We start from the raw sequence: 8,263 nt of genomic DNA on the forward strand, positions 1-8,263 counted from the left end.
GACTGACACAGATGCCTGACACGCTGGCTGTGTTTGGCATTTTTGATCTTTCCATCACCTGATACCACATTACGCATGTTGGCTGAAGCGGGAGCTTTGTGCGTGGAGGAGGGTCCAGAAGGAGTCTGTGCCACTTCTCACTCATGTCTTTTCATTTACACAGACGGATTCCGAAAGTTCAATGGAACTGCTGGATGCCATCCTGCTTCCAGGTGCAAAACAACAAGGAGCGTGTGCACATCCTGTTGCAGAGGAGCACCGCAATGGTAATCTCCTGACGGACTTAAATGGTTCCCTTTGTAAGCTTCTCTGGAGTGAAGCGGATGGGGAAAAGCAGAGTGAAATAAGCACTCATGGCAGCATGGCGCTTCTTACCTCTTTGTAGGTGTGTTGCCAGCAACAGGAACAGCACAAGAAGACGATGATGAGTCCTCTTTTGATTCTGAGGTACAATCCTAGCATCACTTAGGTTGGAAGAGATCCTTAAATCATCGAGTCCAAGTGTATGGTTGAAAGGTGACTCAACCACTTCCCTGAGCAGCCTGTTGCAGCGCTTCATAACTCAGTGAAGAAATTTTTACTGATATCCCATGTAAACATTTCCTGGAACTACGTAAGACTCTTTCTTCTAGTCCTATTACTGCATATTTGCAAAAGATACCGACACCCACCTTGCCACAACCTCCTTTCTCGTAGTTGTAGGGAATGAGAAGGTCTCTCGTCGGCCTCCTTATCTTCAGACTAGCAGCCCCGCTTTCCTCAGCCGCTCCTCAGAGAACTTCTTCTCTCGATCCTCTACCAGCTTCGCTGCCCTTCTTTGGAAGAGCCAGTTCTAACACATATCTTTCTGTTTACACAGACGGATTCTGAAGGTCTAACAGAAATTCTGGATGCCCTGCTGCTTCCAGATGCAAAACAACAAGGAGCGTGTGCGCATCCTGTTGCAGAGGAGCGCCGCAATGGTAATCTCCTGACGCACTTAAATGGTTCCCTTTGTAAGCCTCTCTGGAGAGAAGCGGATGGGGAAAAGCAGAGTGAAATAAGCACTGACGGCAGCATGGCGCTTCTTACCTCTTTGTAGGTGTGTTGCCAGCAGCAGGAGCAGCACTAGAAGAAGATGATTTTGACTTATCTTCTTTGGATGAGGTACTTTGTCTTCCCGAGCTAACGGAATTGTTACGCTTCTTCAGCCCAGCTGCTGAAAGGCAGTGTGATGCTGCAGTGTAGCTGCGGATTCCTCTCCTCACTGTCTGTTGGTCTGTGTTCTTGCTCGCTCAGGATTTTGCACTGGAGAGAGAAGAGCTTCCGCTCAAGAAGGAGGCTTCAACACAAACCAGTGGTCAAGGCGACGCTCAGGTGACTCTTAGGGCCTGATGCACATATCTGTAAATCAAGCCCGTCAGTTTAAGGAGACCTGTTTGTGCTACTGAGTTTCCTTTTGGAGTGCTGCTCAGAGGCAGTTTTTGAATTGGGACCTGAAGTCTATTTCAGACCTGCCAGTCGTTTGGATGTGCTCAGCTGAGAAAGGTGCCAGCAGGTGCCTGCTGGTGGTGGCCAAAGTCTCTCGTCTTGGAATTCACTGAGTCATAGAAGCATAGAATGGTTTGGGTTGGACCGGTCCTCTAAAGATCATTTAGTCCAACTCCCTTCTGTGGGCAGGGTCATCTTCCACTAGGTCAGCTTGCTCAACACGCTGTCCAGCCTGACCTTGAACAATTCCAGGGATGGGGCACCCACAACTTCTCTGGGCAGCCTGCTCCAGCGTCCCACCACCCTTGTTCCAACCCTCTGATCATTTCTGTGGCCCTCCTCTGGACCCACTCAAACAGGCCCGTGTCATCCTTCTGCTGGGGACCCAAGAGCTGGAGGCAGTAGTCCAGCTGGGGCTCACAAGAGCAGAGAAGAAGAGGAGAATCACCTCCCTCCACCTGCTGGCCATGCTGAAGATCAATCTAATGATATGATCCCATGTGTCCTGTTGTCATCATCTTACTGGCTTCTCCATGCTCACGGAACACCATTTTTTTAGGAATGGGTCAGTTGGCTGCAGCAGGAGCTTGCCAGCGCTCTCAGAAAGTGCTCCCTGGCAGAAGCTTCACTTGAAGCTGAGAAGCGCCACAGCAGGGACCTGCAGGAACAGAAACTGCAGCTGCAGAAGGAACTGGACAGTTCTAAAGCTCAGGTAGGGAGAAAGCTTGTCTCTTGTCTCTTGTCTCTTGGTGGGGGCCCAGACCTTTTCTGTTGCAAACCAGAGTGAGGAACGGAGTCTTAGTTGGGGGTCCACTCCTTTTTATCAAGCCTAAGCTGACTACTGGGGATTCTTGCTTTGGTTTGACAGCTGCAGGAATTGAAAGACCTTATCCAGACCGAGTGTTATGCCGAGTCCCTGGAGAATGCCATAAAGAATAAGGAGAGGGAGCTAACTGCTTACAAGAACCTGCAGAGACTTCTAGTCAAATCTTTTGGAACCGCGGCTGTCCCACAGCAGGAAGAACGCGTGCAGCAGTAAGCAAGTCACGCAGTGGGGCAAGGCTTCGCTTTCTGCGATTGTGGGAAAACAGCTGGACTGTCTTCCCGCATCCCAGCCAGATAATACTACGTGGTTTTCAAAGATCCTTTTGTTTTAGATGAGGTTCTATCACACTCTTCCTTTGGGATTTGATCTCTTGTGGACTTCTGTGGTGAGACCTGTACTTCTTTTTCAGGCTCCAAGTTCGAAGGGCCAGGCTGGCAGCCACAGCCCGGCAAGCCAACAAGCCAAGACCATGGAAGCCCTTCAGCAAGACCTGCAAGCCTCTGCCTCAGTAAGCTAATCAGAACCTTCCCTTTTCATGAGCTACCAGAGCCCAGTTCCATCTTCAGGTGGGAAAATTGGAAGGTTTTCCTGGAGAGCCTGGGAGAGACCATTTCCTCTGTTCTACTGACTACTTTGAGGCTGCCCTCCAAGTCCTGCTGCCCCGTTTCCCAGCCTTCTGGCTTTGAGAGTCGCCCCATGAGACTATAGCCAGTCCTACTTCCGTCCCACCTAATGCCGCCTTTGTGAAGGACTTGGCATTCAGGGACTGGCTTCAGTATTTTCTGCTTTAGAACACTTGTGAGGTTGAGACCTCAGGCAGCACTTCAGACAGTTGTGCCATAGAGGCATTTGGTACCTTCAGCTGCAGACGTTCCTTGGGCTCTGGTGGTGCCGAGCGCTTCATCCTGAAGGCCTGACTGGCATCGTCAGACTGTGACAGGAGTTCTTCAGTTGCCTCTGCTCTGGCGCCCTTCCATTACTGCTGTACTTCCAGCATCCAGTTTCCAGTGCCACCTTTGGCCCAGCCTGCTGTATAAACTAACACCCCACACTAACCCTTCCGCAGCCACTGCTGAGCCTCCAGCGCCATTAGCACTGAGAAGATGCCAGAGCAGAGGAAGTGCCGGCGCCAGAAACCAGAGTGGTCACAAGAGAGAGGAATGAAGCCTGCAAACCTTGACATCGCATCTTGTGCAGCCATTGCCCTGCATCTAGTTCCAGTTGTACTGTTGCAGCGTGATGTTTAATAAACTGTGTTGTCTAGTCTGTGTCTTCGTTTTGCTGCCCCATTGCAGTGCTTGGGACCTCGCTGGTTTGGATGAGGACAGTCCTATGGTTGAAGGCTCGCTCAGGCTCTCAACCCACGCAGGCACTTAGCACGTCTCTCTCTGCCCTTGCTCTGAAGGAGCTCTGAAGTCGTGCAGACGTCTCCAAGAGGGAACACACATCTGTGTCCTTTTCCTCTCGGGAGCCCTGAGCCACAATTGTGCTCTGATCGCGGACTAGCGCTGAGCTACTGCTAATAATCAGCTACCAGACTCTTCCTGCCTTCCTAGACCAATCTTCCTGGTGATCTGGGCAGAAGGTGGTGGTTAAGCCTCTGGTAGCCATGGAACCTTTGCAGTTCCCAGATGGATCTGATGGATGTGTAGCCCGCCGAGGGAAAAGGTGCGAAGAAGTGGGCACAAGCTGGAACGGAGGAATGGCACCTCAGCCAAAGGAAAACACCTTGTCCTGGTTTTGTTAAAAAGAAGTTTCTCTTTTAGTAATTTGCCTGTCAGCTAAAGCCTTCATATTAACTGCATTTTCCTGGAGAACCAGACACATGTTTTGGTAAACCTAGCAATGGAATGCAAACATATTGATAAGCATGGATGGACATCTCGCGAGAGGGGCGACGAGAAACAAGTGACCAAGAAACTGACCAACTGTGTATAACATTCCATTCATGTGAATACTTCATATAAAAGTGGGAGATCACGAGGATCTCGGCCCTTTTTTGCCTTTTCCCTTCTGCTTATGGCTGACATTAGAAGAGGACCTTGCTAGTCGTCCCTGAGAACTGAGGCCTAGTGACAGACTGAATCCAGCTCCGGTTGGCTGCAGAGTCCAATCCAGGACTTTGGTTGCCGGCTCTGCAGTTGCTGAGACTTTCAAGATTGGTTTTGTATATTTTCTATTATTTTCTCTATTCTTATTAGTAGCATTAGTAAAACGTCTTTAATTTTTTACAACTCTCTTCTCTCTGTCCTTCTTTCCCTCCCGATCGCCTGCCCTGATTAGGAAGAGGGGAGAGGGAGGGGCAAAAGGGGGAAGTGTGGGGGGAGAGGGGGTTAACAATACATCTGCCAGGGTTTTATTGTCACCCCGCAATCACTTTTCTCTTGTGAGGGTGTCGAGAGAGCGGTGTCAAGGAAATGAAATGGATTCTTCAAGTGACTCAGAAACATAAGGAAAGGAAAGGGCCAGACCTTGTTTTGGCTCCTCAGCAAAGGGGAAGTCTCCAGGGGCTCTGAGATCCTCTGTGGGCTGAGCGTGGTCACGGTCGTGGTCCTGCTGGCAGCTGGGGACACCGCGTGCAGCAAAGCGCTCCCCTTCCTGGACTCCACGCTGAAATTCGGTTGGAAGCAAGAACCATCATTGACTCTGGTGTGTGGGCCCGGGTCTGTTTGGGAGTGGAGGGTGGGGTTCAGAGCTCAGCAGGGCTCTGGGAGGAAACCCCTGCTGGGCATTTCCCAGCTGACACGCGCAACTCTGATCTCTCCCACTGACGTGGGCCTTCCCTGGCATAACCCAGCATTGACTGTGGGATTTGCATGAGCAACCTCAAGTGCCATTTAAATGCTGCCACTGTCCCCCCACCTCAATATACCCGCTTTTGTACATCCTTTGCACACTCCACCTGAAGGGAGAACCTTTAGACTTGCAGCTGTTTTAACCTCCTAGCCAAGCAAGGATCTGTTCCCTCACTCCCTCTCAGTTGCCAGAAGAATAACAAGCCCCACAGAAATAATAATAGAATAATGAACCCCACAGGTTTCACACTGAATACGTCACAGCTGTGGAAAAGATATACCCTGACTTGCTGGGCTGACGACTTCCAACTGTACCCAAAACAATCATCCTGGCAATTCCCAGACTGCTTCCCAGCACCAGCCTTAGCAGGAAACATCTCAAAATTTGAAGCCTGAACTTGTAAGACCTAGAAATGCGAGGTGGTGGGTACCCAGATGTTCTCTGTGCGCTCTCAAGGGTGGGCACAGCGTGCAGGAGTCAGCAGTACGGCACAGGTTGGGTAGGGAAGGATGAGGCCTCCTCCCTTCTCCTTCCGGCACGTACAAGAGAACCGTGCGGTCAGGCCCAGTCAACCTGTGTTTATGAAAGGCAGGTCCTGTTCGATCAACCTGAACTCCTTCTACGACGAGATGACCCACCTAGTAGATGAAGGAAAGGCTGTGGATGTTGTGTGCTTCGACTTCGGTAAGGCCTTTGACACCGTATCCCACAGGCTTCTCCTGGAGAAGCTGGCAGCTCATGGCCTGGATGGGTGTACTCCGCAATGGATAATGAACTGGCTGGAGGGCTGGACCCAAAGAGTTGTGGTGAATGGAGTCAAACCCAGTTGGCAGCTGGTCACGAGTGGTGTTCCCCAGGGCTCAGTATTGGGGCCAGTTCTGTTTAATGTCTTTTATCAATCATCTGGACAAGGGGCTTGAGTGCACCCGTAGTAAGTCTGCAGATGACACCAAGTTGGGTGGGAGTGTTGGTTTGCTGAAGGGTAGGAAGGCTCTAAAGAGGGATCTGGACCGACTGGACCTTTGGGCTGAGGCCAACTGCATGAGGATCAACAAGGCCAAGTGCCAGGTCCTGCACTTGGGTCACAACAACCCCAGGCAGCTCTACAGGCTCAGGGAAGAATGGCTGGAAACTGCCTGGTGGAAAATGTCTTGGGGTTGTTGATTGACAGCCGGCTGAACATGAGCCAGCAGTGTGCCCAGGTGGCCAAAAGGCCAACAGCACCCTGACTGGTATCAGGAATAGTGTGGCCAGCAGCACTAGAAAAGCGATTGTGCCGCTGTACTCGGCACTGGTGAGGCCCCACCTTGAACACTGTGTTCAGTTTTGGGCCCCTCATCCTATAAAGAACATTGAAGTACTAGAGAGGGTGACGGAGCTGGTGAGGGGCCTGGAGCACAAGTCTGATGAGGAGCGTTTGAGGGAGCTGATGGAACAAACATTCTTTAATTCACAGCCATGACACAGGAGGCACTTGGTTGTACTGAACATTGGTAAACACTGTTGTATTTTTTTCTTGTGATAGATACTCTGTGCCAAGGCTGAGAGTGGTTATCTAAACTCCTACATTGTGACTCTCATTAAAACATGACTTGGTGTCTGAGGATGCTGTTGCCATTTTTGTTCCTGGAGATGCTGGCTACCAGTGAAGAACAGCCATAGAGTTAGCCAAGGGAATCTTGATTTGTAACCCCCGCTTTGAGACCTGCAAGTGCAGACGAACCATCGTGCTCCAGGTCCGGCTGGGCAGCAGTGGAAGCAGCCAGCTCTGGAGGTCCACCTGGCCCAGGCCTCATCACTTCAAGTGCAAGCAGACAGACAGCTAGGCATTACAAGTTGGAGAAGCCACCCTTCACAAAGATGCCGAAGCACACTTGGCAAAACAAGACTGAAATTAGGTTCCATTTCCCCTCCAGGCAAGAACCTTTCACGTTGGTGAATGTTAAGGGATCTCCGGGCTCTAAAACAAAACCAGCCTTTAGAAGATACCAAATGTATCTTCCAAATGGAAACAGCACCCCCTCTTCACATAACTGGCAACGGGACCTCCACCCAGGAACAGTCCTGTGAACTCCCCATAAAGGCCAAGGACACAGCAGCAGTAAGCTCTGTGGTGATGTGTAGGCAGACGAAATCTGGCTGCTTAGCAGTCCGCTCGACCGCTCTGCAACAGCTGAGCACAGCACTTGCCCTGATGTTGGGGGTGTGCAGGGAGAGAGACAGCTCCAGTGACAGAGAGCACTAGACAGCACCAGAACCGGTCTGGCCCTCCCTCCTCCTGTCCACCACCAGGTCGCTGCTAGGCGGTATGTAGCTTCTGAACTCCAGCACCGGCATTACAAAAAGCCTGACTCAGCATCTCTTCTCTAGTTGGCAGTAGGTAGTGTCAGGGAACGCATCCCATCTGACCAAAAACAATTCTGTTCGTTCCTGCATGTCTTGCACTGGTTCCCCGCAGTGTGCGAGTGTCAGTGCTGGAAGCACCCACTGAAAGGGTGCACATGGGTCTCTCCTCCACGCAGGAGACCCTCTGGGCACATCCCTGCCCCGGCCACCCTCCATGTTTGGCAGCAACAGCTGACGAGAGCACAGCAATCAAGCGCAAGGGAATCTTTTGTTTGCTTGCTATCCTGTCCACCCCACAGCTGCTGCCAGCTCTCTCTCTCCCACAGACGTGGGACTGCTGCCTCCACCTCAGCGCTCCAGACGAAAGCGGATCGCTCCTTCGCAGAGGAGAGAGGCTCGAGCTGCCCTTAGCACGAGGCGAGGCAGCTACACAACCCAGATAAACCCTGCGGTGCTTGGAAAGTAGCACCTGCACCGTGAACATGCCTGCAGTGGGAGCTTCAGTCTCCAGCAGGAGTGCAGTTTAATACTATATTTAATAAAGGAGATGCCCAATAAGTAGTTTTGGCACAGAATCTTTTACTCTCTCAGTAGGGTTCTGGAATCTGTCCCAATTGCTTCTGGTTGAGTGTTCTGAGTATCGCATATTGTGTAGCCAAACAACACAGAGACGAGCAGCAGAGGAAGAAGTTGCCTGTCTATAGTGTTCTTGAAGCCCATGTGATCTCATATCTTCTATCAAATTAATTGTCAGTATGAACCTGTATTTGAAGTATAAAATTTCCAGAGTGAAGAGTTTAGTCCAGTGCTCCTTTCCAGTACAGT

Source organism: Nesoenas mayeri (assembly GCF_963082525.1).
Source record: "Nesoenas mayeri genome assembly, chromosome: 1".
Lineage (NCBI taxonomy): Eukaryota > Metazoa > Chordata > Aves > Columbiformes > Columbidae > Nesoenas > Nesoenas mayeri.